Consider the following 21,134-nt stretch of genomic DNA (forward strand, 5'->3'; position numbering starts at 1 on the left):
TTAGGCATGTAAGTTTGCTATTAGTAGAAAATGTGGAAGGGACAGGGGGAGTAGCTGAAAAAAGGAGCATACTTACTATTAAATGGGAGAGGGTTATGGAGGAGTAAGGAGGGGTTTATGAAGGGTTTTAGGAAGGGACATGCACCTAGAAAAGAGTAAGTGTATTGTTATGCACAAACCGGATTTCTAAAGTTACTGCAAAGGGGCTGTCCAAGATGGCGGCAGGGTAAGATGCTTTTCTTCCTCTCTCCTGCCCAGCACTATAGCACTGACCTGTCCAGTGAGAGAAGGTGGCACCTGTAGACTGATTGGAGGCCTTGCGAATACGCGGCGGGGATCCCCAGTTGCTGCACGAGGCGCGCCGTGCGTAGTTTCAGGCAGCATTCAGACCTGGAGGTGAGGATGGTGATCCTAGCAGGACTCTTAGTGTGCGCTTCAGAAATCGGCTGTCCGAATCTGGGTGGCGAGGCGGCCTGCCAGGAGTCGGCGGACGGGGACCCTCAGAACGCTGGAAGACAGATGGCCCCTGAGCAAGGTCTGTGGTTCCGGGCAAGCTTGTGGTAAGGTGAGCTGCCGCTGCCCAGCTGGTGCGCGCGCAGCAGATAGGCCTGCCGGGGGCTGCTGGCCGGCAGCCACCAGACTGAGACCAGGAGGGCGAAGTGAGGATCTTGACCGGGAACAGCGTTGGCTGCTTGGGGCGATTGAATAGAGGCCTGGGGGGTGGGCTGGCTCTTCCTCCATGGTCCACTGACATGCAGCGGCAGCCCCTCCCCTGCTGCTGCTGTTGAGACCACCGGAGTTTGTACACTGGAGGCCCAGATAAGGGGTGCGGTGGCCCGAGCAGACACATGACACAGCTGGTGGTGCAGGCAGCAGTGGAGGTAATGAAGTAGAAATGTCACCAGGGTAACACTGAGTGGTGGTACATGCACTGCCCCCTGGGGCAGCTGGATTGGAGCTGGGCCTTCTGCGTACATTGGGGGTGTTGACACCTGGGCTTGTGGAGGTGACGCTTTAGGGCCATGCGACCTCCTCTAGAGCTGTGAAAAGGAGAACCCTAACCCAGATGAGGTGGGACTGTGGAAAAACATTGAAAAGGCGAGTTATGATTTGGGTCCGCCCAGGTATGGCCTCATTAAGCCACATTTAACAGCAGTGACGCCTCAGGGGTACCAGGGCACTCACCGGATCTACGGAAGGAGAGCAGATCTGCCCACGCAGAAGAAGCTGCAGCAGCACTGACATTGGGCAGCATATGGGGGTGCTAGTTTTCTCGCCCCATCGGAGGCCTGGATGTGTTTTTCACTCCTGCTTAACGCCCATAGATCTAAGGAACTTACGAACGTCAGGCGGTGCGGGAATCTCACCTGGGACCTAAGACGTTTGACAGCCCTCGTGAGACACTGGGTGCTGGAGTGTGAATGGGGACACCCTTCTCGTTGAGAGCGAGCACAGATCTGACGGATGGGCATCTCAAGTGAGGCATACCCCAGGGAGAGTCCTGCTCTGTGCTGCTGACCCCATTTTTCTCCGAGGGATCGAGTTGGAGGCTCCCTGTGAGTGGGGGATCAGAGATGACACTTTGTGTTGAGGGGTTGGAAAGAACCTACAACGACGCGATAAACAATGGCGACCAACCGCACCAAGAAAGAATGCACTCTCAAAGAAATGCTTGCCCGCCCCACAGTGGCTCATCTTCCGAACCCCTCTCACCCACTGGACTCCACGCGGTGCCAGGGTGAGAACATGGCAAAGGAACCGGTGACTCGATCCTTCCTGGAATCACTAATCACGTCCTTGAGAGATGACCTCCAGGCGGTCAAAAGAGACCTCGCAGGATATCAAGGAAGTAAGAAGGGACGTAGACTCACTAGCGGATCGCGTTGCAGCCCTGGAAGACCTTGAGATTTTCAGGAGAAGGAATTTGAATCCCTCCAACAGAAGGTCATCCATCTCCACGAGGAACATATAGACTTACAGGCACACCTGGAAGATCTCGAGAAGAGATCCTGCCGGAATAATGTGCGCTTACAGGGCATAGCTATTAAAGCAGAGGGAGAGGACTTCTTCAGCTACGTCAGGGACCTCTTCCGCCACATCCTAGGCGCGTCCTCTGTCTCAGAGGTAAAGATTGACTGGACACTCGTGCTGAACTGCCTCAGTCGAACACAGCACCCCCAGCAGACATTCTAGTATCTGTGCATGATTTCCAAGTAAAGGAGGAAATCTTGAGCAAAGCCCGTGAAATGCACCCTATTGCGGTCAGAGACCAGACCCCGAGCCTCTGTCAAGACTTAGCTGCACTTACGTTGCAGAAGTATAGAGTTCCGTCATGTCACCTTGCACTTGCGAAACCAAGAGATATCCTACTGATGGGGACATCCCTTTCGCCTCATATTCTGCTAGGAAGGGAAACTCTATCAACTAAGATCCCTAATAGAGGCTTGCCAAGTGCTGGGGTTAGACTTGTCTGCGGGAGGGCATGATTTGCCCCCCCCCCCCCATCCCCCCCCTTCAACCCCCACCCAACCGAGAGAGCGACAGCCACTCTGGCAGAGACGTGGAGTTTGACAAAGAACGAGGCGACCAGATGTTGCAGAGATAGCCAAGGGACGGTATTCCTGTTTTATCGTTGGGGGCCACACTCACTTATACAACTGATGCGCCGACACAAACACAGGGCAATCATAGAAACTTCCACTGCCACCAGCAGATCCCTTGGACTCAGTGGGCCGTTAAATCCCTTAGCCTACTCCACTCTAGACAGCCCCAATAATGACTGCACTACTTTTGAGTTTTTACCATTATCATATTTGGAAAATTCAAAAGCAGATCTGTCTCCTTCAGGAGACCCACTTGCTCTCCAAAGATTACCATCACCTTAGGTTCCGTGCTTTTCTACACCAGTTTTTCTGCTCTGCCGCTATAAAGGCAGAAGAGGTGGCCATATTGGTGGTGCTCTCCTTCCAATGGAGAGTGGGACAGAAGGAGGCCGAACTTAGGGGCAGACTTTCACGTTTGGGGTGCCAATCCGTGGTGGTGGGCTCTATCTACACCCCCCCTATCGACGGGCAAGAGGTAATTTTCCCCACAGCATTGGTAGAGGCAATGTCTACCGCGAGAGGAGGTTATTACTGGGAGGGGACCTCAACTTGGTATTCGATAATGCTCTAGACAGATCAGTACAGAGGCATGGGCAGGCAGGGGCATTGTCGGACGGAGGGCACGTATGGCTAAGGGACATGGGGCACAGAGACCTATGGAGGGCCTGTCATTTCCACACATGTGATTACTCCTTTTCTCTAATGCACATAAGACGTACGCTAGGTTGGATTCTTTCTTGGGTTTGAAGGCCATACATGCACTCACTACAGTGCCAGCACTCACTACAGCGTCAAAAAATCCTCACAGCGGCGCTTTCAGATCATGCCGCAGTAATACTTTTGCTGTCCTTCAACGCATTGGAGTGCCCCACTTGCCAGGGGCGCTTAGATTCTACACTGCAACGCTCGGAGGTGGTAGCACAGATCCAACAACCTATCCCCGATTACCTTGCACACAATGACACCCCTGTCATTTCCACCACCACATTATTGGGAGCACTCAAAACAGTAGTCTGGGCCGAACTCTTTGCGATCCAAGTAGTCCGAAAAGAGAAACTGGAGGCCTTTACCAAACAAATTCAAGAGCTGGAATGCATCTACCTACGCACGGGTGCTACAACGGCTTGGCGTCAGCTATCAGCCCTTCACTCCCAACTGGTGGGCATCGATATGGATCGGGCAGAATACACTGCCCTCCGTCTAAGCCATTCCTTCTATGTCGGCAGAGATAAATGTGGCCGACTTTTATCAAATAAATGGCTACGCTCACAGCAGGACCTGGGGGTGCCCTCCATTCACGCACTGGAGGGGGGAGCTGGTGACCGGGGACAGAGCCATAGCGAACACCTTTGAGTAATTGTACATACACCTGTACTCAGGCCACCACCTAGACCCCGCGGACAGCTCCCGGTATCTCCAATCTACGCGCACAACTCCTCTCTCACCAGACCAGGCCGAATCGCTAGAAAGAGAGATACGTAAAGAGGAAGTCATATCAGCCATCTCCCGGCTGAAATTAGCGAAGTCTCAGGGCCCAGATGGCTACTTGTTGGCCTTTTACAAGACCTTTGCCCCACCCTAGCACCTATCCTAACACAGTTATTTAACACCTTTGCTGACCCCCTCCACCCCCTGCTGCTGTTGCATTTGTTCCTGTTTTGCTTAGACAATACCCACTCCTCCCTGTGTTCCTTAACCGTTCCCCTCCCATTCTCCCTCGTGTTGCTTCTGATCCCCCCCTGCACTGCTGCGTAAAAAAAAACACTTTTGCACATTTTATTATTTTTAGTTGTAGATCCAACTCCGATCTAACAGAAAATAGTGCGTGCGCCATTTTGCAGGTATGTGTCCGCAAAATGCAAATGTCCGGGCGGCTACATCAAAGTTTTTTTGTGTGTTTTTTTTGTTTTTAACATTTTACGTTTAGCTCCTGTGTAGCTTGACTAAAAACCATTGGGAATGCTAATGGGCCACAAAAACGAGACCTTTTGGCTTTGCCAATGCTTGTTGTTTTAGTAAGGAAAATCCAATCACCCACTGAGCATGTTCTTGTACTGCATATATCTGAAATTGTTTGCTACTAATGGATACGTCTTTGCGAGCTACACAAGTTGATGACATTGCACACACCCAGGTTAGCAGTGCCACCATTGTTCATGATCATGAAAAATAGAACCGATCACAAACTCGATTTGGGCAGAACCCACTCCCCACTGACATGAAAACTGAGCTGCATCAAATTTGATATTTGCGCACCGTAGCTATAAGGCATTAGTTACATATACTGGGCAATACACGTTCACGAAGACAAACATGTGCTATACACCTACATGGAGCCTTCATGAGTAAAACAAAGCATCCAATCCAAGAATACTACAAATTGACACTACACGGACTCTGATGTTTGCAAACATAACGTTTAAATAAAGCAATTCACAGCCAACATGGGGGTACAAACTAGGTGTGATACACTGACATGATACACGACGTAGGCAAAGCCCATGTCATGCTGATGCTTCAAATTAGTACTGGCCGCAATATGATGCTCAGAAGCATATGTTATTAGCCACTTTAACGCACATCCGGCACCATCGACACAGCTAGAGACACAAACAAGGAGCACAATGAGGCCCAAGCCCATTCCTTGCAGATGCTGTGAGCCAGTGCTAGACGAATGTGATTTTTGCAAACTCGCAGCTTTAGCCCCTGTATGACTAATGATGCACTGCAGACTTATGTGGAGACGCTAAGCATGTACCATACACTCTTACCTGCTTCTCTACACCAACACATAGTCCGTGTGGTTAACATGTCTGCAGCACACGCTATGTCCATCCTCGACTACAACATCTACTCATTATATCTGGCGTCACAAGTGATGCGCCACATAAACACAATCAGATGCTCTCGAACACTAAACCAAACACTCTGCCAGCGTTTGGGTTCTCAGACGTATCCCACATTCATGTGCCTGCATGAACTCTAGCACCTAATTTAAAATAATCGCTTACCTTTCAGCAATTCTTAAACACAATGAAAACTCTGAAGAATAGCATTTTGGCTCAGTCGTAATAAAAATGTGACTACATTTGAACAGAAAAAACAAATAAAATACTCACAAACCTTCCCTATTGATCTTTAGTAAAAGCTGTTAGCTTTTAAATGAAAAACATTATCTGCAATATCTAAAGTTTAAGGCTGACATGGTGTTATTGTGATGTAAAACATCTAACGTAAAAAGATAGTCAATTCACCACTTAAGGTAATACAACTTTGTAGTCCGTGGCTCCATTTCGCACCTTCCATTTGGTGTGGTCACTTGCTGAGCCATTTGTATGGTATATGCATGTGACCATTGAATAGGTGCACCTTCTTATTGTTGCCGTTAGTGTTTCCCAATGATTTGGAATAATCAGAGTTACAGAATTTGTTGAAAATTCCTTGGAAGTATTTTCACCACAGTCAATTTGTGGGCCCTTGCATTTAACTGTAAACATGATCACTATCACAAGTCAAAGTTTGGAAAACAGAAAAGGGCAGGTCTGCAGTAAAAAAAAGAAAAAAAACACCTGGTGCACCTTCTGGCAGCTGCTTTGGTGTCCTGTGTGCAGTTCTAAATAGCGAGCCTGGTGGAGTGAGGCCCTGTCCCGGTTCTCCATCATCAAATGTGTGGAAGTGGAGGAAGACTGTAATAGGTAACAGCTGCTTGTGTATCCCGATTGCCATTACGAATATGACCCTCTGGTTTCGTCACCGGTCCCTGGCCGTCTTCAATCTTGGTTTTAGGGAAACGGAAGCTCAAGACAGGAGGCAGATGCCCTTATGCGAAGTTTGCAATTTAGCATAGGCCAGCTGGACATCTATCTGCTGCCCTGCTCCTCCATGCAAAATGCAGCAGGGTTAGGATGACCATATCAGCTGACATTTGCCCTGATGATCTGTTAACATTTGCAGCCTCTCTATGCTGCCCTGGTACTATGTTAGTGAAACAAACACTAAATGAGAGCAGCTGTTAACCTGTCATGGTCCTCCTTCAGCCTCATCCTTTTGAAGGTGATGGAGGTCTGATGAAGGAGACTGGCGCACTGCTGCAATATGTACAAATGCAAACACTGCAAAGGGGTGGCTTTGAAGTGTCCTAAACATTTTGAGCATGGTGGTTGGTGGTATGGGACACTGATTATTCCCCTCTCCTGCCTTTGGGTATGACTGGGGAACTGGGTATACTAAATAGCATAATGTACTGTACCCCACCCTGCTTGGGTGGTCATGAACATCCCTTCCTGTTCCTTCGACAAGGCTGTGTCAGTTTATAAACACAAACACCCCCAACCCACCTTTCAACAAAGGGAGGTGGAAGTGGATATTCTGCATGATATTGCGGCTATTTCAGGCATAAGCTCCTCTTGACATACAAGTGGCATTCCGGGGAGGGCTTTCTGGCTACACCTCAGATAATGGAAGACTATCCTTGACATGTTGAACATAAGTTGAACATTCTAGATATTGTTCGATTCAAGATCATTCTTAACATATAGGGAGTCCTCTTGATGACATTTTGGCTATTTTGTTTTTAAAGAAATCTAGCCTTCACATATGATGAATATTCTTGACGACATTCTAGATATCTCCAACATAATACAGGCACACAGTTGACACCTTTGGCCACATTCTGGCTAATGTTGGAATAGCACAGGCCCATCTGTAATACAGACTATGCATTGTTGGCGACCTTCAGCTATCTCTGGTATAATAAAGCTACTCTTGATCTAAAGTTTGCATTCTGGCTTTACCTGTTGACATAAAGACCCATCCTTCACATATGCTGGCCATTCTTCACAACATTCTAGCTATCGTTCCAAGTAGTGCCCTATGTTTGGCATGTACTATATGCATGCTATGTAACATTTTGCCCATCGCTGGCGCAGTAGTGGCCCATCTTTAACATTTGTGGTTGGGAGCTTTTCTAACATGAACATGATTCTGGCTGTCCATTACATAATGTTGGTACTTGCCTGTGGACATTCTTGGCTCAGGCCATAAAGCTACTAAGAGGCTGTGTATATGTATGCTTATTAAAGACGGGTATAATTGAGGTTCATCACTGAAAGATACTATTCATACTCCTATTATTGGGTCGTTAATGCACATTACTGTTTGGTGCCATTAATGCAGAGGGACAACAAGGCTTATTCCTGGTGGAAGATTGATGCTTCCTCAGGCTTCCATCTACTGACCGTGTGTGATTGTTTTTGAACAATGAAAATACCTCTCAATTCTCAACAAAAAAACATCCTCTGATAGACTACTACCTCAGAATCCTTTCCTTTAAAAATCCCCAGGTGTCAGACTGGATCTGGAAAATACCACTGCATGTCAGTAGGTGGGGTTGTGCGGGTCTTTGTTGTCCGTGCCGGAAATTACATGGGCGGTAGTTCTTCTTTTTCTGTGCCGTATAGCCCTGATCTGGTCTAAGCTACCCCTCAGTCTCTTTTTGACTGGCTTTTTTCGATGGGTATTAATTTTTGCGAATTTTCTCCATGTATGAGGTCATGTCAACCCAAGAAACCGGCGGGTTTCAAACTGTATGGGACGTGTCCCAAGCAAATGTGCAATGCATCCCGAGGCTCTAAGTGAACTCTACCTCAAGCTTCTCGCCGCCCGATGTCAGTCGACCCCACGACGCTCGAGGTCACGATTGCGCAGAAGGTCGTAGGACTGGTTGAGGAGCCCTTCCCGATGGTCTTCATCACACTCCAAGTCATCGAGTAAGTCCCACAAGCGAAAGAAGTTGAAGAGGTCTTCATCATTGACTTTGATGTCTTCGGACGAGTCGCAGGAGCGTCGGAACTCCAGGCCCCTCAAGTCCGCAGAGCATGAACACCCAGGTTTACTCTGTGCTTCCCCGACCCCTTGATGGATTCAGAGTGGACCTGCTGGTGAGACCGAGACATTCTGTAGTAGGGGATCTCTGTGTATAGTCATAATCTAGTGAATAGTCCCGTCCATGTGCGTGGACCCCGGAGCAATCAAAAGTAATCTCTTAAGTTGTCAAAAAATGCAGAACTGCAAAGCCATTGAAGAGAGAATTTAAAGACAGATAATGCAGCCTATATCCACAGGCTACACTGTCCAGTACTTCAACTAGAAATTCCACCAAAACAACCACACAAACAGCACAGCTGGCCCAGTTTCCTCACAGAGAAAACTTGCGTCTACCAGCAAAAGCCTCTGGAATGATAGAGAGGAAGGTATGGACAGACAAGCCCCATAGGGTGCCATTATGTGGCTCAAATAGGATACTGTGCCTTTAAGAAAACTTTCCAGAACACTCTCAGTATCCCAGAATGCACAGCAGGTCCCTTTTACTTTCAGTTCTTTTTTCCAGCTCCTGCTAGCAGGACCCTGGAGCATTGAGCTCTCCCTTTCAAGGGTTTATTTGGTGATTTTATTTCACTTTTTCTTGTGTGTAGTGCTTGTTGTTAAGTACTAAGCCTTTTTTCTTCACTATATTGTCAAAATGCCTGACTTATTTGACAATTGCCCAGAGTGTGATAGGAAAAAGGCCAAATCCGACCCACATGGAGTGTGCATCGCCTGCCTCCCCTCTTCTCACATCCCAGAGGAGTGTGAAATCTGCAAAACCCTCTCTGCCAGGACCCTGAGAGAAAGGATGAAGATCAGGCTCCAAGGCCTCGAGGAAAGACGTCAGAAGGCACAAGGTGGGTCAGGACATGCTTCATCTGCCCATGCTGAGGCCTCTGGGGGGCTCCCCAGGGGCAGGAAGTCCAGCAAGCGTCCCCATACTCCGCCAGCGTCGATTGCGTCGACTGCGGCGTCGAGGGGAATGACAACGGTCTGTTCCCCATCTCCCCGGGGCTCTGGGGAGAAGCGGCGTCTACGTTCGGCGCCGAGGGAGCTGAACAGACCACCGTCGACCGCATCGTCGTCGGCGAAGAGGAGAAGATCGGCGTCGAGGGGATCCTCACCGTCGAGGAGGCGTTCGCCGTCGAGGAGGTGCCACCGGTCGACGTCGAGGAGGCGCTACCGGTCGACATCGAGGAGGCGTTCTTTGACGCCAAGGAAGCGCAGGAGGAGTCCTGATGCTAGGAGGTCGCCAATTGGTTCGCCATTGTCGCCAAGAAAGAAGACAGTCACCGGGCTCGGTGTACTCACTGGTGTATACGCCTCCTAAACCTAGGACGCCTACCCCTCCTCCTTTACCGAAGGGTCCGCCTCCGCGGAACCCCACCCCGCCTCCACCACCACCACCGCCTCGTGGGCCGGCGCCTCGTCAGTCACCGCCGCCTCAGCTCCCACCGCCGCCTCTTCCCTCCGTTCCTCCACCTGTGCCTCCACCCAGGAGGGCCTAGTTGCCACGCTATCCAATGCTTCCTAATGGGACCCCTCGGCCGAGGGTCCCAGCCAGGCCGACATTGCCTGCTCCTGCGAGGCTTACGGATCGGCCGAGGCGGAGAAGATCGCGCTCCCGCTCCGGCCGGAGAGGGAGATCGCGGAGCCCAGGCCGGTCGTCATCTCGATCTAGACGACGCCACAGGAGGCGCAGATCCAGATCCCGCACAGGCTCTTCCACCAGGGATTATTCACTGACGCTGTCGGAGTCTCCAGGGACGAGGGTGTCGCCCGTTGACTATATCGTCTCCTTCCAGGAAGTGCTGTTGAGGGGTGCGACTAAGCTAGGGATCACGGTGACTGTGCCAACACCTACGACGTCCGTGATCTTCGAGACAGTTCACAAGAAGCATTTGTCTCGACCGCTGCTGCCGTTGGTACCAGGATTGGAGGAGCCCCCCAAGGAGTTGTTCCTCACTCTGGCGGTGACGAAGGCAGCTCCCTCCAGGCTCCTCAAGAAATACCGGGCTCCGGAATCTGACCCGGCTTTCCTTCGAATTGACCCAACACCAGACTCAGTTATTGTGACAGCGGCTAAAAAGCAGCATGCCACCACTCCTTCTTTGACAGTGCCGCCTGATAAGGACAGCCATTGGCTGGATTCCGCGGGCAGAAAGGTCTGTGGGACGGCATCTACCACCATGAAGGCTGCAAGTGCCGGGGCTCTGCTTGGGCGATATGATCGTTCCCTATGGGAGTCCCTCCAGCAGTACTCTGAGCTCCTCCCTTGTGACAAGAAAGAGGACTTTCTGGAGATATTAAATGAGGGGATGATGGTGTCTAACCAGATCATCAGCGCGGCTGCTGATGTATCTCTTCTGGCGGCGCACGGATACTGCCACGGCATCAAACAATGGCGTCACGCTTGGCTTCGCCTCACCTCACTCAAACCGAAGGCGCAACAGCTGGTGGCCAACCTGCCTTTCTCGGGGGAAACCCTGTTCGGCAAACATGCGGACGATGAAATGGCCCGTATGAAAGCAGAAGCCGAAACCCTGACGGCTGTTGGGTTAGAGAAGCCTGAGAAGATGAAGAACTACCGCCCGTTCCAGAGACGGTTCGGAAACTCAGGCAGAGGGCAGGGGAAGACTTCCGGACAACAGCAAAAACAGCAGCAGTTCCGGAAGCCCTTCCAGAAACGCCAGAGGGGCAGAGGAGGCCAACAGTCCGCAACAGCGACCAAAGGTCCGGCCGGGTCTAGCCCCTGAGCGTTTACTTCCCCCACATCCGTTACCCACTCCGGTGGGGGGAAGCGTTCAATTTTTTCTGGCAGAGTGGAGAAAAATTACTCAGGACAAGTGGGTGCTGAATATTGTTTGCAATGGATACAGTCTTCGGTTCACCAGCCCGCCTCCAGCTATTCCACCTGTGAGCTCGCAGTTTCAGCTGCGTGAGCTCCGGGCAGAGGCCGACATCCTATTAAGGAAAAGGGCGATCGAAGACGTACCTCGGCCTCAAAGGGGAAGGGGTCTGTACTCGCGGTTCTTTCTGGTCCGCAAGAAGGACAAGAACGAGTTCAGGCCCATTCTGGACTTGCGGCAAGCAAACAAGTGGATTCGCAGAGCGAGATTTCGCATGCTGTCGTTGCAGCAGATTTACCCTCAGCTGCAGCAGGGAGACTGGCTTTGTGCTATAGACCTACAGGATGCGTACTTCCATGTGCCTATTGCACAGAAACACAGGAAGTTCCTGCGATTCCAAGTCGGCGCCAATCATTATCAATACACAGTACTGCCATTCGGGCTGAAGTCTGCACCCAGGACGTTCTCGAAGTGCATGGCAGTGGTAGCGGCACACCTACGGAAGAACAAGGTGTTAGTCTACCCGTACCTGGACGACTGGTTGATCAAGGCCTCCTCCTTCTCGGAAGCTCAAGCACACTTCCAGAAGACGTGCGTTCTGTTGAACAAGCTGGGGTTGCACATCAACATGTCCAAGTCTGTCCCGACTCCGGTCCAATGCATACAGTACTTGGGAGCCTTCATCAATACGCTGTCAGCAAGCGTGTCTCCTTCGGAAGGCTCAGGCTCTTATGACCGCTCCATCTACAACAGTGAGGACGGTGTCTTCTCTACTGGGGTCGATGGTCTCTTGTATCTTCCTCATGCACGGCTGCACATGAGACCACTGCAGGAGTGCTTGGAGGATCAGTGGGATCAGAGGACTGGTTCTTGGGACGACACAATACGACTGTCTCTGTATGCTCTTCAGTCTCTGAAGTGGTGGTGTTCAGCAGAGAATCTCCTCAGAGGGGTTCCCTTCCACAAGGACATTCCCGCACAGACGATCGTGACGGATGCGTCTCTCCACGGCTGGGGAGCGCACTCCGGAGACTTACAGATTCAAGGGACGTGGTCTCCATCGGAGTCCACGTACCGCATCAATTTCACTCAGAGCTGTTCAATTGGCACTGAAGGCCTTTCATCCGTCCTTTCAGACCAACTCTCTGCTTGTACAGACGGACAATACGACCACGATGTATTACCTCAACAAGCAGGGAAGCTCGAGATCACGCACTCTGTCGCAGCAGGGGCAGGCGATCTGGCACTGGCTTCTGGCCAGAGGACTGACGATAACGGCTACCCATCTACCAGGTGTGCAGAATGTTCAGGCGGACGCACTGAGCAGACTGATTCAGGAAAACCACAAATGGGTCATAAACGACGAAGTGCTAGGAGAAGTCTTTGCAAGGTGGAGGACTCCAGACGTAGATCTGTTCGCCACCGCCGAAAACAGCAAATGCCGAGACTTCGCCTCCAGGTACTACCAACAGGGGACGTTGGGGAATGCCCTATGGATCGACTGGTTGAACGACTTTCTGTACGCTTTTCCACCCATTCCCCTGATTCCGGCGGTGCTCATCAAGCTGTCCCGGTCCAGGGCGCGGATGATATTGATCGCCCCGGAATGGCCCAGACAGTGGTTGTTCACGGACCTGCTTCACCTGTCTCTCCTTTCTCACATACGGTTGCCGTGCAGGCCGGACCTTCTCACGAAGTTCGGGGGGCAGATGGTGCACCCGAACCTCTCGTCTTTGAGTTTGGCGGCATGGCTCCTGAGATAGTGCAATATGGGCATTTGAATCTACCCGAAGATTGTATGGACATACTGAAGGAGGCTAAGCGACCTTCCACTAGGACTTCTTATGCTTACAAGTGGAAGAGATTCTGCATCTGGTGCAAGTCCAAGACGTGTAAGGAGGATGTCCTCCTTCCTTATCTTCTACATTTGGCGCAGTCTGGCCTTAATTTTCATTCCATTAAGGTTCATCTTGCTGCATTGACTGCCTACAGGAAATGCCCTTCACAGACTTCCTACTTACAGATCCCTGTGATCAAAGATTTTTTGGAAGGCTTGAAGAAAGTATTCCCTCCTGTCCGGCTTCCTTCGCCTTTATGGGAATTGAATGTGGTGCTGTCCAGATTGATGAAGGAGCCTTTTGAACCTATTCATAAGGCTTTGTTGCAGCACCTGTCCTGGAAGGCGGCGTTCCTCGTGGCCATTACATCGGCCGCAGGGTGAGTGAAATTCAGGCGATGTGTTGCCAAGAACCTTAAACTGTATTTCATGCCTCTAAGGTTGTTATACGTACTCACCCTAAATTTCTTCCCAAGGTTATTTCTGATTTTCATGTCAACCAGACTATACCTTTGCCTACGTTTTTTCAGAATCCTTCATCTCCAGCGGAAAAGTCTTTACATTCCCTGGATGTTAGGAGGGTGTTGACATTTTATCTGGATAAAACCAAAGATATTCGTAGGTCAGACCAATTGTTTATCAATTATGAATCAGTCAGGACCGGTCTTGCTACCTCCAAGCAGTCCATCTCTAGGTGGATTGTGTCCTGTATACAATTGTGTTACCAAAAGGCTAATAAGACCTTTGGGGGTAAACCTAAGGCTCATTCCACCAGGGGCAAAGCTGCCACAACTGCTTTGCTACATAATGTTCCAATTGCAGAAATCTCCAGGGCGGCCACTTGGAAGTCGGTCCATACCTTTGCTAAGCATTACTGTCTGGACACTGATGCCAGGACAGACGATCAGGTTGGGCAGGCTTCGCTGCGATATCTGTTCGCACAGTAGTGGTGTTATGTCTTTTTCTCCACTACCGCTTTGGTGTGGGGATGAGCTTGCCATTCTATTCACTAGATTGACTATACACAGAGATCCCCTACTACAGAAGGAGTAGTTTCTGTCCTGTAACTCCAGTTCTGTAGTAGGGGTATCTCTGTTATAGTCAAAAGCGCCCGCCCTCCTCCCCAGTGGAGTAAGATATTCATGTAAGGAATGCTACAGGTCTGGCGTGTTACGCCTTCAAAAAGAACTCAAAGTAAAAGGGACCTGATGTGCATTCTGGGATACTGAGAGAGTTCTGGAAAGTTTTCTTAAAGGCACAGTATCCTATTTGAGCCACATAATGGCAGCCTATGGGGCTTGTCTGTCCATACCTTCCTCTCTATCATTCCAGAGGCTTTTGCTGGTAGAGGCAAGTTTTCTCTGTAAGGAAACTGGGCAAGCTGTGCTGTTTGTGTGGTTGTTTTGGTGGAATTTCTAGTTGAAGTACTGGACAGTGTAGCCTGTGGATATAGGCTGCATTATCTGTCTTTAAATTCTCTCTTAAATGGCTTTGCAGTTCTGCATTTTTTGACCAATTAAGAGATTATTTTTGATTGCTCCGGGGTCCACGCACATGGGCGGGACTATTCACTAGATTATGACTATAACAGAGATACCCCTACTACAGAACTGGAGTTACAGGACAGAAACTACTCCTTCAGCACCTGCTCCAGTGCCAACCAAGTCCATGCTTCCTGGATCAGAGCCTGTGCTTTATTTATTTGATAGACCTGGAGAAGGAGATGAATGGGAGGGTTCTACGGGCCCTTATGGTTACCAGCTCTCAGGTGACGAAAAGGACAACTGGTATGAGGAACTGGCAGAGTTTAGTGGATTAGACACCTCACCTGAGGCTGGCCTGTTCTCTCCTAATATGGCTAGAGATGAGAGAGCCTATTTTGCAATGGTGGTGTGTAGGACGGCTGAGGTCCTGGACCTTTTGTTGCCTGCAGTGGCAGTCAAGACTAACGTCTTGACTGAGGTGCTTCAGCTGAGAGTCTCCCCTTCTAGAACCCCATCTCCCCTTCAGTGAAGCCCTTACAGATTTCGTACTCTGGGGCTGGTCCAAGCCCTGCACAGGGACTCCTGTTCATAGGATAATTGCCCACCATCGCCTCACTCATGGAGACCACAGTTATCCAGTATTATGGGTATCTTTCATAGATTCACATGCCTGAATCATTCCCCGTCGTCTGGGTGGGAGTCCCCGGTATATAAAAAGATTAATGTCATAAAGACATATACATAGCAATAGGCCAGAGGCCTCTCATTAGTAACATATCCATGTCCTTTTGTAAAAAGGACCAAACTTTGGCCAAAAGCCAATAAGATATCACCACCCTCTAGAACCTTCCTGGAAGGAGCCCTAGTCCCTCAGATTTTCTACCGCACGTCATGCTAAGGGAGTCTCCTCTGAGCTCTGCTCAGTTTCTTTGTATTTCTGGATTTATTTCCACATATTTGTCTCAGAATTTTCATTCTGTGAGGGGTCTTCCGTTTAGCCATGGCTGATGCTCCAAAAAAGGGACTTTTCAGACCTTGTGCCTCTTGTGGCAAAAAGAGGCTTCATGTGGATGACAGGCATGAGGACTGCCTTTATTGTCTATACCCTGACCATTCAGCAAAGGATTGTAAAGTCTGCCATACTTTTTCAGCCAAAACTCTCAAGGATAGAGAGGTCCGACTGCTGATATGGCTTCAGAGACTCAAGGACAAGGATCAACCAGTCTCTTCAGGTGAGAGTGAGTGCTCCATTAGGAGTATACACTCTTCTCCCAAAAGGCCTAGAACGTCAACCCCAGGACCATCTGTACAGCCACCTCAAAAGAAGTCGCCCAAGTCTTCAGAGGTTCGTTCTAAGGCTATTGCTGTGAAGGTTTCTCCACAAGATCCTGCCTTCAAGAAACCTTTGGTGACATCTTCAGCTCTGCCTGAGACAATGTCGACAGCCACTATCTCGACGTCGGTGGCGTCATCTTTAACATCAACGTCGACGACTACTACATTCTCGTCGTCGACGGGTAGGTCTGTTCCATCTCTGATTATTATTAATAAATCGTCGACGGTGCCAACGTCGACGAGTGCCTCATCGTCGACGAAGTCTAAACAGTCGTCGGCAAAATCATCGACGTCGACGAAAGCCTCATTATCGTCTACGAAATCGTCATCAGCGATGAAGGCCCCATCGTCGACGACAAGTTCATCGTCGATGAAGTCCTCGTCGTCGACACCAGCGTTGACGAGACCGTCAACGTGCCAGTCGACGGCGACCCCAGTGTCGACTAAGCCGTCGACGACGACACCAGCGTCGACAAAGCCGTCCACGAAGCAACCATCGTCGACAACACTGCCGTCATCGAAGAAGACACCGTCTACGACGGAGTCTGAGTTGACTGTCAACGTTCCCCTGTCGACGACCGCTCCATTGACGGGTTAGACGACGGTAGGATCGCCTCCATTGAAGTGCACCTATACGCACTTCAGGGTGACTACGCGTACTCTTACGCCGGAGTTGACCTCTCCAAGCAGGGTCCAACCATTCCCCCATGCTCATCTTCTGGATAATGAGGACTCTGATGAGGGCTCTATGTTCCAACAAGCGACAAGCCCATCTGAACTACGCGTAAAACTTCACAAAAGCTCAGATTATGAGGAACAAGGACAGGATGATTTGGAGTTCCAGGAGGTATTCCAACCTCCACCGCCTCCTCAACCTCCTCAACAGCCTATGGTGTGTCTCCCAGCTTCTATAGTGACAGACCTGCAGTTTCTCATTGCGGACTACAAACAGAGGTTCCCGTCCACTGCTCTGCCTCCGCCAGTGGTGACACTGCCAGTTGTGACACCGCCACCTAGGCCTCGGCCTACTCCTTTAGTCCTTCGACCAGATCCGGCTCCCTTACGTCCTCTGCCATCCTCTGATGAGGAAGACGAAGAAGAGGAGCAACAACGTGAGGAAGGGGAGCTCCAGGACACACAAGACGAATGGGATGAGTATGTGATTCCAGGTCCAGCATCCCCTGTACAGACACAAGCGGATTCACCCCCGGAAGACATTGGGGGATTCCACAACATCCTAGAGAGAGCGGCGTTGTGCTTCAAACTCAAAGTAACGGCAACACCACAGGATTGCTTCCTTTATGATTTTAAAGAGCCATTCCAAAAGGCGGTACGGTCCATTCCCATCATTGATTACATCTGGGAACAAGGGGAGAAAATAATGCAAAACCCTTCATCTCTGGCTCCAGTGCTGCCCAGACTGGATAGAAAATATAAAGCTCCTGACACAGCCCCAGCTTGCCTTATTGGCCATCCAAAGCCGGACTCTGTGATCACCCAGGCAGCACAACGCAGGTCAAAAAATCCTTCGGTTGCATTGGCTGCGCCGCCAGATAAGGAGGGTCAAAAGCTAGACAACATAGGGAAGAGGTTTTCGTCCATGTCGGCTTTAACGGTGCGTGCAGCAAACTCTTTAGCACTGTTGGGACGTTACAACCGTCAAATGTGGGCAGATATCTCTCCATACTTGGATTCGCTTCAAGAGGAGCAGAAAGAAGAAGATTCTCCTTGAAGGCGAACGTTCCGCTTCGGAGATGATTAATGTGGCGATGGATATCACATCCACGGGGTTCCATCAGCTGGCAGGAGCTGAGGCGCCAAGGTTGGCTTAAGGCAACATCTTTCCGGCCTGAAATTCAGACCAAGGTATTGGGCATGCCGTAGGACGGTCAGCTTCTTTTTGGACAACACCTCGATGAGATGCTACAGGGTGTCAAGAAAGATACTGATACCGCAAGAGCTCTAGGTCTTCTCCAATACAAGAATCCTTCCTTTTGGGGCTCCAGAGGAAGAGGGCATTCCTCTAGAGGCACCTATCAGGGGTACAAATCCACGTACTGCTCAAGCAAACCATACAAACCCCAGTACCGGCAAAGGCAGCAGCAAAACCAGTCGTCCTACAACAAGTCTTCCTTTCGCGGACGAGGGGGAAAGAAGGACGCAGGCAGAAGGCAATGACTTTTCTCTGCCACAGGTCTCCAGTTTCTCTCCACCTTGCAAAGTTGGCGGGAGAATTTCATCCTTCCTTCACAATTGGTGACATATTACAACGGCTCAGTGGGTCCTCCAACTTGTTCAATTCGGACACTCTCTAGTTTGTGGAAACTCCACCTCAAAAACCGCCAATCCCAATGCGGCACAAAAATCTGCAACTGCTGCAATTGGAACTCTCCCTCATGCTCAAAAAAGGAGCGATAGAAAGAGTCCCCCGGAATCAGAAAGGCAAGGGATTCTACTCCAGATTCTTCCTAATTCGAAAGAAGGAGAAAAAATGGAGACCTATATTGGACTTGAGAAACCTCAACCAATACCTCAAAAAACAGTCATTCCGTATGGTGTCCATCCAGGAGGTGCTGCAACTCCTCAATGCGAACGACTCTATGGTGTCTTTAGACCTTCAAGACGCATATTTTCATATACCGACCCACAGGAACCACAAACATTTTCTCAGGTTCGAGGTGGCAGGCAAGCACTACCAGTTTCGAGTATTGCCGTTCGGCCTAAAGTCGGCACCACGCATTTTTACCAAATGTCTATCTCCAGTAGCAGCATACCTCCGCCAACAACATCACCAGGTCTTCCCGTACTGAGACGACTGGCTCGTCAAGGCACCTACTTTCGCAGGCATGACCAAGTCCTCCAACACCTGTATTCAGCTCTTCAATGGTCTGGGCCATACTCTCAACGAGGAAAAATCCGTCCTTCAGCCGTCCAAGTGTCTCACTTTCCTCTGAGCTGTCCTAGATACTGCTAAAAAAAAGGCTTTCCCTTCACAGGAACGTCCAGTGAAACTAAGGACCTTGGCCGCCCGGATTCAATCCAAAAAGTCCATCACCGTGCACCTGTACAAGTCCTTGTTAGGGATGATGTCCTCTAACATCCTGTTGGTCCCACACTGCCGCCTTCGTATGCGTCTACTTTAGGAGGCGCTATCAGCTCAGTGGATTCAATGCAGGGAATCCTTCGACGTCATCCGGATAACTCCTACCATGGTCCAGGCTCTAAGCTGGTGGCTTCATTCACAAAATCTACGGCGGGGCCTTTCGTTCATACTTCCAATCTCGCCACATGTGATAACTACAGATGCGTCTTTGGAAGGTTGGGGGGCGTTCCTTCAGGACCTTCAAATCAACGGGCAGTGGTCCCTGGCAGGGAAGCAACTGCACATAATCCTCCTCGAGTTAAGGGCAGTTTACCTGGCATTAAAAGCGTTCCTGCCCAGGATCAGAGATTCCCCAGTGCTTGTGAGAATAGACAACACCACCACAATGCACTTTCTGAACAAACAAGGTTCTCTGTCATTGTCTCAAGAATCTCAAAAAATTTGGAAATGGCTTCTTCAGCACAACATTTCCCTTCGGGCGGAGTACGTCCCAGGGACGGACAATGTCCTGGCGGACTCTCTGAGCAGGCAACGTTCCGTGTGCCACGAGTGAGAGCTGGATCATCAACTTCTCAGCTCTGTATTCGCCCGATGGAGCAGGCCTCATCTGGATCTGTTTGCGACACAGCACAACGCAAAATGCCAACATTATGCAAGCTGGCATCCCCAGAAGGGATCACTGGGGGAATGCATTTTCGATCGGATGGTGCAACATCTTTGCGTACGCATTTCCTCCATTTCCCCTGATTTCCAGGGTCCTCCGGAAACTGAAGGCAGAGCATTGCACCCTGATCTTAATAACACCAGCGTGGCCGCACCAACACTGGTTTACAGAGCTTCATCTCCTGTCGCTGGAACCGCCAATTCTATTCAAGCCTTGTCCGACTCTCCTTACAATGAACCAAGGGCAAGTCCAGCATCCGGATCCAGCATCTCTCAGATTGTCGGCTTGGCTCCTGAGTTCAGAGAGTTTCAACACCTAGACATTCCTCAAGAATGCAGGGCAGTCTTAGCCCGGGCTCGGGCGGACAGTACCAACAAGATGTACTCTCTAAAGTGGAAAAGGTTCTGTGTATGGTGTAAAGCAAATAAGATGCACCCCTTTTCATCAACACCTGCACAAATTCTACCTTACCTACTCCATTTGGCGCACTCAGGATTGGCCCATGCTTCTATTAAGGTCCACCTGGCGGCAATATCTCGCTTCAGGCATTCGTCATCTGGTACTTCCCTCTGGTCCGATAGACTGGTTAAGCAATTTTTAAAAGGCCTGTTCAGGACATTCCCTCCGGTGCGAGCTTTACCACCCACCTGGCAATTAAACATTGTACTTGCTCAACTGATGAAACATCCCTTTGAGCCAATACACAGAGCCGACATCAAATACCTGTCTTGGAAAACCGCTCTCTTGCTAGCGCTCACATCAGCAAGGCGTGTAAGTGAGCAGCAAGCTTTCTCTATTCAGGATCCTTTCTTGCAATTCAAACAGGACAGAGTTATCCTACGGACCAACCCTAAATTCATCCCAAAAGTTCCATCTAATTTTCACCTGAATGAACCTATAGTCTTGCGGACTTTCTTCCCAAATCCACTTTCCGCAGCAGAGAGGTCTCTCCACTCTTTAGACCTCAAGCGTTGTCTGAAATTCTACATTCACCGAACAGAACAGTTTTGGAAATCCAACCAACTTTTTGTCGCCTTCAGCAGGCCCAAAAAGGATCTTCCTTTGACTAAGCAGAGCATTTCTCGTTGGATCTCTGCAGCCATTACTTTCTGCCATCAACAGGCAGGTCATCCTCTGCATTCTAAAGTTCGAGCTCATTCAACCAGAGCTGTCTCCACTTCAATGGCGCTCTTTGCAGGAGTGCCCATTATCGACATAAGCAGAGCGGCGATGTGGAAGACACCACATACGTTCACCAGGCACTACTGCTTGGATTCTGAACTAATGGAAGATGCAGCAGTGGGTCAATCTGTGCTCCGTCATCTATTTCACTAGAGGTGAGCCTTCTTTCTTCATCCAACCTTCCTACTGCCTACTTGCACTTTTCTCTATTA

The 21,134-nt window shown here is 49.9% G+C and overlaps 1 protein-coding gene across 1 annotated transcript in view; it reads left to right on the forward strand.

The window, feature by feature from the left end:
* The window catches only part of SLC25A13 (solute carrier family 25 member 13), a 785,732-nt gene that overhangs the window by 163,381 nt on the left and 601,217 nt on the right, over positions 1 to 21,134 (forward strand). The window lies entirely within an intron of this gene.

Source organism: Lissotriton vulgaris, chromosome 10 (assembly GCF_964263255.1).
Source record: "Lissotriton vulgaris chromosome 10, aLisVul1.2, whole genome shotgun sequence".
NCBI lineage: Eukaryota > Metazoa > Chordata > Amphibia > Caudata > Salamandridae > Lissotriton > Lissotriton vulgaris.